This window comes from Alexandromys fortis, unplaced genomic scaffold (assembly GCF_014885135.2).
Source record: "Alexandromys fortis isolate MF-2015 unplaced genomic scaffold, M_Fortis_MF-2015_v1.1 scaffold_208, whole genome shotgun sequence".
NCBI lineage: Eukaryota > Metazoa > Chordata > Mammalia > Rodentia > Cricetidae > Alexandromys > Alexandromys fortis.
In genome coordinates this window covers 1,100,042-1,110,418 of record NW_026068082.1, presented here as the reverse complement: position 1 = coordinate 1,110,418, position 10,377 = coordinate 1,100,042, and positions in this window count along the sequence as shown.

The window sequence follows — 10,377 nt, the reverse complement described above, 5'->3', positions numbered from 1 at the left end:
TTTGCTTATTTATTTATTTGTGACAGGGTTTCTCTGGGTGACAGTCCTGGCTGCCCTGGAACTCAGTCTGTAGACCAAGCTGTCCTCAAACTCACAGAGATCCACCTGCCTCTGCCTCCCGAGTGCTGGGGTTAAAGGCGTGTGCTGTCACAGCCTGGCAGAATTGTGAGGTTTGTTTGTTTGTTTGTTTGTTTGTTTAAGCTTTAAAGGAAATGTATATATTTTCCCCAACATATTTTTATTAATTATTTGGAAATTTTGTACAGTGCACCTTTATCTTACTTGCTTCCTGTTCCTTTCAGGTCCACCCCTCCACCCTGACCTCCCCACACACACCCCAAAAAACGCCCCACCAAATCCAACTTGTGTTGCCCAAGCTCACTGGAGCACGGTCAACTCCCAGTTGCCAACCCTCTAAAGAAAACCGAGTCCTTCCCAATCCCACCCCACCAGAAGGCATCAACTGTGAAGAGTTACAATTCAGCATTTTTATCACAGTTTTTAAGGACTCTCTTTAGTGGCTTCATGTCTGGATTGCTTTTGGGGGAGAGGGGGAAGCAGGGACATTGTCACAGGAATCTTCAATGTCTCTGTACACAGTTAGATCTGCAGTCATCAATACCACCACAGAAGAAGCTTCATTGGCCATAGTAGTCAGTGGCAGCACCAGTCATGGTTTCCGGCACAGGTCGCTTAATCATAGACTTTAACATGGTTTCCATGGCATCTTGGATCATGGACATCAACGTGGCCTTTGGCAGCAACACAGACCACGGACATCAACAGGGATGGCTCACAGACATCAGCATTGGCCCTGGACACCAACATGGGCTCCGGCCACAGCACAGACCACAGAAGTCTTTCAGGAAGATTTAATCCAGAAAATGAACCATTCTTTATTTCAGATATCTTGCTGCTCAGGGTTAGGGTAATTATTCTTTAGACAGTGTGTTTGGGGGCAGGACACTGGGTCTGACCATTCTGCTCTCGGCTTAGGCATCGCCATGGTCCCTCCTCCACCAAGCAGGGTGAGCAGAAAGAGCAGCAGTGGCGGCGGTGGCTCCACTACAGGACACGTGGCGGCACTGGCCTAGCGGGAAGCAATGTGGATGGACAAGGTGGGCCCAGTGATGACCCAAGCCTCCTGGCAGGCCTTCTGGTCCTACCACTTACCAATGGCATGCTCCTTTGTCGACCACTCCCGTAGCTGCAGCCAACACTGCATCTTTCTAGTTCGGTGTCTTTCTGCCTGAGCTGTTTTTTTTTTTCCTGCCAGCTCCATGAACCCACTTTTCAAAAGCATCTTCCTATAAGACCTGCCTTTTTCAGTTGTCCAGGAGCAGTGCAGTGCTCTTCAGGCTCATCCTCCACTACTGCATCTCCCAGAGTGCAGTTCGAATTCATCTCCCTGAATTCATCATATGTAGCAGTCTGCAGCAGTACGACTCTTACGGAAACCCTAGCTCTGTTCCCTGGGGCTGCTGCACGCAGTTGATGGAAGGCGATGCACAGTTGAGTTTAATCTGCAGATAATGAGCAAGTAGGTAAAATCTCAGGTTTCATTCATGAAACTGGCCTGGACAAGATGGCAGAATCATTTCTCTTGATAGTGGTGCATTCAGGGCTACTGGAGACTGAGCAGCTCCAGCAACCCAGGGCCAGGGAGGCAATGATGGCGGCTCATGGTTTCCTAGCATGGTCTTCAAGGAAGAGTGGTTGAAGGAACTGCACACACAGGGACCTGGCCAACTGACAGTCTGGGCTAGGGGAAAGTCTTGCTCTGCCATGCTTTCATGACAAAAGGCAGCCCGCGAGGATGAAAACTGTCAGGAAGATTTTGTGGGAGGATGCCAAGTCTCATCGGGTATGTTCAGGCTGAACCCCAATATCTCCCTGGGTTTTTATTAAGCGTGCGTCAACTATCTAACCTGGGACTCTGAAGGTCCAGAGCCACGGAGACAAGCAGCCTCTTTTCTTTGCTTACAAACCAAGCTGCCCCTTGCATTTCATTACAGCGATGAAGCCCTAATTTACTGTAGTGGCAGATAGGGAATTAGTACACCTCCCTGAACCCCGGGCCAACCCTCTTTTCGTGATTCCATGAACGCAAAGAAATATGTGTGGAGAACTGTCTAGAAACCTGACTGAATGCAACGATTTACCTTCCACATGTCTCCCTTCTTTAATAGCCAAATTTGAAATAGGACATGTTTTTGTAATTCCAGGGATGGGTAGCTTGCTGACTTGCACTGCTGAGCAGACAACCCAAACAAATGGTGTTTCTGATATATTCAAAGATTCAAAATGAGTGAGAAAAAATGGGAGCCAACAGAGTTTCCACTGCAGGCTGCTGAGTAGTAAGGCTTGCCAAAAAGCAAGAAGGATCCTGTCTAAATATTGCAGCTTGCGGGGCATCTGTGGCGTTCTTTTACAATCAATTGACCTGTTGCTACGTGAGTTCCATGCATCTCAAAAGGGGCTTCATTCAAAGAGACTTGAAGGGGTTATGGACTGCCCATCGCTTAATCACCTGGAAGAGGATCTTTACATCAGAACTCACTCCAAACCAGGTGTACGTGCTCTGTCTGAATTAGCCAGGATTTCCTTAAACATCCTGGAGCAAGATTATACTCCATATATTTTCATTCTCCATATGCCTTTAAGCTTTGATTTTATTCCGGTGGCTGGAGACAAGATGGACCCCACTGTCCATTGTTCATCAGCTGACAACAGCTGTAAATGAAGGAAAATGAGGTAACAGTCTTCCAATTAGCAAGGGAGTGAGAACATCGCTACCATTTAAAATCTTTGTATGAAAGGTAGAATATACAGAAGACATTGTGTGATTAGAATCCTGTTTGGACAACGACTATAAGAAAACCAAAGGTGCTACCAGCAATGCAGAACCGAAGAACTTAAAGATCGTTTATTACGGGCAGTTGATTCTGTGGATGAGCGAACTCAGTCTTTTTGGATCACAGACAGCGACCCTGGTCGCAGTACTAGTCGAGGGCAAACCAGGAACAGGAAAGGGAGACCTCTGGCTTCCAGGCTAGCTCTGTTCCACTCTGCGCTGCCAAAGACAGGGGCATATTCTGGTGGCATGCAAGCTACTACCTACAGGGTTTGAGAAATATCTCAGTGGTTAAGAGCACTGGCTGCTCTTCCAGAGGACTCGGGTTCAAATTCCCAGCACCCATATGTTTTCAGGGTATCTGACAACTATATGCAGGCAAAACACCAATGTATATGAAATAAAAATAAGTACATTTAAAAAAAAAAGACTGTTTACTATCTATTGGGCCATGTCAGGATAAACTACTCTAATCTCAAATCACATACCCTCCCCGCAGAAGAGAAGTACACACTGACCTCTGCCCTGTCAAGTGCCACTGGAGGCAATACTCTTGAGACACACAGTCACTCACAGAAACGGATGCTCACGGGAATGAGGGGCCACAAAGGACTCAGACAATCAACTAGTTCGCAGGGTTTGCGGCATCCCATTCTGGCCCCCGCAGTACCTCTAATACAGGTAATATTTGTAATAGATTACAAATTGAGAGCATAGCCAAGAATGTGTCTTCAGAAGAAACGCTGTGCAACCCAGCCAGTGGTTACTGGACTTCATCTGAAATGAAGTCACTACATCTCCCTGCTGTGAGTTACTCAAGTCAGCACAATATCTCATCCTAAGCCCTTTGACCGAGAGTTTCATTATTTACTTGTATTTATTTACGGTCTCATGTGTCTCACGCTGGCCCCAAACTCCCTATGTAGCCAGGAGTAACCATGAACTCCTGGTCCTCCTTCCTATACCTCCCAAATGCTAGGAGGTACGTACTCTTATGCCTAATTCTACTGGGTGACAGGGATGGAACCCAGGGTTCCTGTATGTCAGAAAAACACACTAGGAAAAAGAATTACTTCCCCACTGAGATTTTATTATTTTAAAAACCCATCCATTCATCTGGTATGTTAATTCTTTCCCACACTTAATCACTAGAGAATGTGCTTCTTGGGGTCAGGAGCTTATGAATCAATTCTTTTTCCTTCACATTTGTTGAGTGACTAGCAGCTATATGTCCATTCTACCACTGAGATCAGGTTTGAAAGGACTCAACCGTAAGCAAATAAAGTGCCAAAGCCAGATGCATGGAAATCTCAGCCTAGTCAACTCATCCAATCAAGTTCTTCCTTGCAAGTCCAAATCATGCCCCCAGCATGCCCTGCTGTATCTGCACATGGACCTGCAATGCTACCAGTCCAGCATATACGAGCTCTCTCAACATGCATAACCCTGAAGGATGTTATATAGTTTCAACAGCAAACTCCTGAACACAGAGGCATATTCTATGACAGCCCAAAACTTCAGGAGGTTCAGCCCTAAGCTACACCTCGTCTAATCGATGGTCCAGAACAATGCTTGTCTAAAACTGGGTCTTCAGCTGTGTGAGATACAGTCTGCGGTCTTTAGTGACTGGAGAGGAGGTATGGCTCTGGTTTCTCAAGGTAAGTATGGTTTTCATTTCAACTGTAGCAAATTTCACGAGCGTTCCATTCCCGACTCGCTTGGACATAAAATCGCTGGTAGTTGCACTACAAAGAGTAATTATGTGAACGTCTCTTTACCGAAGCAAGTAAGTTGGAGCCTTATTCAATATTCTGCTAAGGAAATTTTAAATTAAACACACTATTTTGAAAGAAAAGAGAAGAATGTTTTTGGTTTTTTTTTTTCTTCAGAAGGGAGGAGGGGGTAGAAAAGTCAGTCCCTCCTGCGTTTATCATCAGACATCGGGGGTCATGTGCTGCTCCTGATACAGCTAAAGGTCCTCAATTAAATGTCAGTGAGAACCCCACACACCACGGTGGCCTGCACATCCGAGTCATGATGGAAGCCTCTGCCCTTAAAAAAAAACATTGGTTTTGGTTTGTTTAGTTTTTGTTGCTTGTTTTTTAAAAACAATGAGGTTTCATGGTCCAGAAACAATTGGTGGCCATGGGATGCTAAGTGTAAGACATTTCTTACGAAGCCTTCTGTAAATTAACCTAAACCCTTGGCTTCACAACATCCTTTTTGATACCAGGGTGGGGCTTGGGTCCTGATGCTGCCATTTCCCCATTGTGCTGACACTGAGGTTGCTCTTAAGTAAACGGAAACATATATGGGCATGATGAAGGAACAATGCTCTGGAAATAAGGCAAAGAAATGCTCGTATTCACTTTAAATTCTTCATGGGTTTCCTTTCTTTTTTTTACCCTTCATCTAGGCAGTGCGTAGCTTAGTTTCAAAAAATGTTAGACCTAAATGCTTTTAGTGTTGTGTCCCCAGACAAAAACTTAACCATCTGACAACAATTTTGAGGACAAGAAGAAAGTAAAGGCTCCTGCATGCACTCCATGCAATACTGAGACTCATTGCTGTCCCTCATCACCGTGACTAACATGACCACCACACACACTGGGGCTCAGAGAAACTAACTCCTCTACATGGTACCAAGACTCATTTGATCTGCATCTCAGGGGACGATGAGGAAGAGTGTGATTGCAGACAGCTGAAAGCAGAAACAACTTTGGATTTTTTTTTTTTTTTTGCTTTGATTTTCATCCTCCATATAAAGTCCTCTGCCCAGAGTGTTTGTTCAGTGCACAGACACTCACTGTGTCGAGGTCATGCAAAAGTAGATGCCCTGACTTCAGGCTGAGCAAAAAGAACACACATTCCTCATAGGGGTCTAAGCTAGCGTGTGCTGTCTAGCACCCCGACACAAACTCAGCCCCAACAGGTCAGGTCTAGAGCATGGCATCTCCCCTGAAGGTGCACATTTAGTAGAACACAAAACTTGGGGGGAAAAAAAACCAGATGCACAGCGTCAAGCTCGTTCTTTTTCTTTTCTTTTTACCAGCAAAACCATACCAAGAAAATAATCTTAGAAATAAATTTCATCCTGCCTCTAGAAAAAAGGAGGAAAAGTTAAGAGCTAAAGAAAAAATCATTTCTCCTTTTTTTAAAAAAAATGAATTAAGTGTGGAAAGGCTAGAGAGTGAATCTGGTGTGCTGTGGGGATTGCGCAGAAACTGGGCTAACAAATGCTGACTGTTCTTATGTTTAATAGCTGAAAAAATATGATAGAAAATAAAGAATAATGGTGAGGGTATATAAAGCTGCAATTTGGCTGATGCATGGCTCAGTAATGCAATGAAATCAAATGTGTTCAACCACACTAAGAAAGTGGGCATTTTTTAGAGGGGAAAAAAAGTTTGAATTTGAACAAAAGTAAAGTGTTTGGAAAACAAATAAAATTGACTTTTGCTTTTAAAAAAAATACCTAGTGGGGTTAGTGTTAAAAGTTTTACAGAGAAATGTCCACAATTTAAAGTGTCAGATGAAGGTGAAGTAAAACTCAAAGCATGTTTGTCTGTTAGGTTCGTAAAACACTTCCTTTAGCTCTTTTCTTTTAAAACAAATGTTTAGTAATCTATTCTGTTTCCCTATCTTGTACACACAAAGCCAATGTTCATCACATCAGCCACCTAAAAAGCAGCATTCCTCAATCAAGATTCCTCACCCTGAGCCTAAAGAGCAATTATTGACATTTTTATTAATTATAATTCCACTCCCTCCCCAGAAAAAAAAAAAAAAAACAAAACAAAGCTGCTTGGGTCAGACTAGCAATCATTAAACGAAAACGAACTAAATAATAATTTAAAAATAGAGAGAATGTGTTCAAACGAAGCAAGAAAGCATTGCTCATAACCACTCTATCGTCTCCAAAATAGAAATCTTTCCAATCTTCGCCTCTGATTCAAACTGAAAACTCCCCTAGTTTTGAAGCAAATAATTCCACGTTAAGTCCATTTCCAAGTACAGCCAGGCGGCATTTTTCTCCTCAATACCCCACTGTGGCTACTTGATTGTGACCATCGATTCATCCTAATTACCAGGGGCTCTCGCGGCTCTAAACTGAAAGATTAAAAAGATTTTGCCCAAATTCAGGGAAATGAAGGTGCGTGGGCTCACCCTGCAACTTTCAACCCCTACAGTCTCTCTAGAAGACTCTCCACGTGTACGGATGCCTTGTGGGTCTCCAGAGAGTGGGCGGGGAGGGGCCCTGCTCTTGCGCTCATCTCTCTGTACTTCTCACGGGAGTGTTTATAGATAGGTTAGCTGTGGGTGCAGCAAAATCCGTGGGCGTATGTTCCCATGCAACCCCAGGAGCTTCCGTGTGTCACCGCCATAGTAACCAGTTCAGAGGATGTTTAAATGGAATGTGCGGTGAGACAGGGAGGAATCGGTCGCGCGTGGAAAAATCCCGCGTGTGGCAGTAAACACAGAACTCTGCTCCCAAGGAGCAGAATGACTCAAGTTTGTCTTCCCGGGTGCAGAGAGGTTTAGTAAGCCCCCGGCTGGTCGTCGCCACCAGCAATCGCGATACTCAGTTGGATGTCAGGGACCAGAAGAACTGGACCGCAAACCAAAGAAACCAGCTTTTTTTCTGGAGCAAAGGGCGGGTCTCGATTACAAAGTGAAAAAATAAATAAAAATAAGTGTGGAAGGTGGGGGGGGGGAGTTTTGGGGAGTAGAAAATAGCAGGGAGCAGGGAACCGAACTTTGCAGCTGAGACGCAACTTTAACCGCGGCACTTAGCGGGTGCTTAGGGACCTGGGACCCTCTTAGCGCCTGGGCGGCCACCTCGCTACCGGCCGCGCCGCCCCCCTCCCCCGCCGTTTCCTTTCGCTGTCCCAACCCCTTCCCCCACATGTGGGTGACGTCAAAATTCCGCGAAAAAGCCGCGTGGTGGCTCCCCAAGCAGAGGCGTGGTTCCGTTGCCCCGCCGTCCCCTCCCGGGGGTGACCCGGGGAGGGAACCAAGACCCCCGACGCCGCCGGCCCGACGCCCCCTCCCCAATCCCGCCAGATCTTTCTAGCAAATTCACTTTTACAAAGTAAATGTGTTTCCAGGGCTATTTTCGGCCGGGTGAGGCGTGTCCAGAAGCTGAATCAGACAGGAAGACGAGGAAGTTTGGGTCTTTAATTTTTTTCTTCCAAAGGAGAGGTGCGAGGTGGGTGAGCCAACTGCAGGCTCTGGCTTCTGAACCTCCTCATGTGCCGCCACAGGGACCTTACGGGCGTCCAAGCTGAAATCCACCCGAGGGTCGCTGGAGTGCACAGGGCTGGAGACTGTGTTCATCAGGTCTACTGGTCTGCCGTCGGGGAGGGTCCCGGGTACGCTTTCCCACCTGAAGCTGCTTGGTCTCCGCGTGGGAGCCTCCAGTCCTGGGTCCTTTGCCCCCTCTTTTCCGGACTTTTTTCCCCCAACTCTTCCCCACCCCCACCCACCTTCTCACATTTTAAACCTATTTTTTTTTTATGTTTCCCTCACTCCTCTTACGGAGCCTTTTCTCACTTAGCTCTACAATGGGCAACTGTCGAGTTTTTGGAGTTTGGATTGACGTCGGTGGAGTAACACAAACACAGCTCTATTCTTTGTGGGAGTCAGAGAGGAGGCGATGACCCCCCCATTCCTGGACCAGAATGTCCAGGTGACGGGATTCGAACCAAGGACTCCCCAGCGTGTGGCCGACCGCAGGATCACCTGGCTGTCTGGCATCCGCCAGGTGAGCGTATTAGAATGTGTGCCTAGGTGGCAGGTTCCTGCAGAAATATGCCTATAAACACCCAACCCCCTGCTGCACCTTACACCTACAGGCTTTGTATACTTTCCAACCGAAACTGCTGGATGCAAAAAGGAGGGGGGGGGGCACGTCCCGGAGAGACTAAAAGTCCAGTAAAACTCGCATTTGGTTCAGGTTTATCACCGATCCTACCCGGTAAAGGATCTCTCCACCTTCAGGGGTTATAAAGGGGGAGGAGGAGAACTCTTATTCTTATTGCAACCCCCCCCCCCTCCTAGCAGAGCACACTGGCGCTTCTTCTGCATACCCAAGTTCACATTCAAGAAAAATAAGTACATTTGCCCCTATGGCGGTATGTCCTTTACCGCGTGCTAGCTGGAGAGAGCATTTTTTATTTAAAAAAAAAAATTAAGTTTTTTTTTAGCACGTGGTCAGAGTGGCGACCGAAAGAGAGAATGCAGTTTCCAGTCCCAACCTCTCAGAGACATGCTGCCAACCTCCGCACCCTCTCACGCCGCACCCCACGTGCTGGGGACGGATTCGGTGCGAGGTTCACCTTCGGGAACCCTCAGTAGTCGGAGGGGGAAGGAGATGGGGAGCTGAAGGAGAGAGCTTCTCAGGCTCCAGACATTGGGGCCTCCGTGCCGAGACCCTCTCCTCCCCTCCTTTGCCGTCCTCCCCGCCGCAGGCCACCTCTCCCACCCCCAGAATCCCCTCCCCGCTGGAATTTCACTGCAAAGCCAAGAGTGGGGGAGGGAAGAGGCGAGGGGCCCTCCGCAGGCTCTGGAGACTGGAGGACCCGCCACCCAGACTTTGTCCTCCGGGTGGGCGAGCCCCGACGACGACCACCCGCCTCTTCCCCGTCCCGGAGCTCCGGATGCTGTCTTCCCTGGAGGTGTAGAGGAGACCCTGAAGGGCTAGCCTTCGAGTGGTGTGGAAAGACTGGACGGCCTCCAAGTCCTCGGTCGGGATAGAAGGACACCTCCATTACACTTATGTCGCCCAGTACTTTGCTCCCCTGTCCAGTAGCTCTATCAGATCCGTTCCTCTGAGGTGTTCCTGGGGAACTTTTTCATTGCTTTTATGAAGTCTTAAAACGTAAATTCACCTATCTGTCCAAGGTGACACCAAAAAGCTTCTATTTGGGAAGCCTGTGATTAAAAGCAACAGGTGATGGACAGTGCACTAGCCAAGAGTCATGTTGGTCGCGGGACTGTTTCATTTTGAGTTTGCAACTTGGGTTTTTCAATGAGTTTTTTTTTTTTTTTTCTTCACGAAAGCTAATGGCTTCCACTGCAATTAGACATTTTCCTCGCCCGCCCCTTCCCTCCCCTTTCTTTACATGCAGTAGATTGGATACTAATTCCCGCAGCCATTGATAAGGTCCGAGGCACCCGGGCCCCTCTGTAGCCCGAGCCCGCCCGGGTCCCCGCTCTCTCTCCCTCCGCCCTCCCCGGGCTTCCTTTTGATGTAGCGAGGAAGGAGTCCTACAAAAAAAAAAAAAAAAAAAAAAAAAAAAAAAAAAAGTAATCTGCCCGGTAACAATCAGCGCGCAGTAGCAGGAGCCCCAGAGCTATTGGCTATGCAAATAGAGGGAGGGGAGACGGCGCCCCAAACTCTTACTCACCCTTTTAAAGTGATATCCCCTCCCCCCGCCCACCCCTTCCGCCCCACCCTCGTTTAAAGGGGCTGGCCGGGCCGGAGTTAATCGCTTGCACCTCGGCTTTATTGCCCCCCTCCC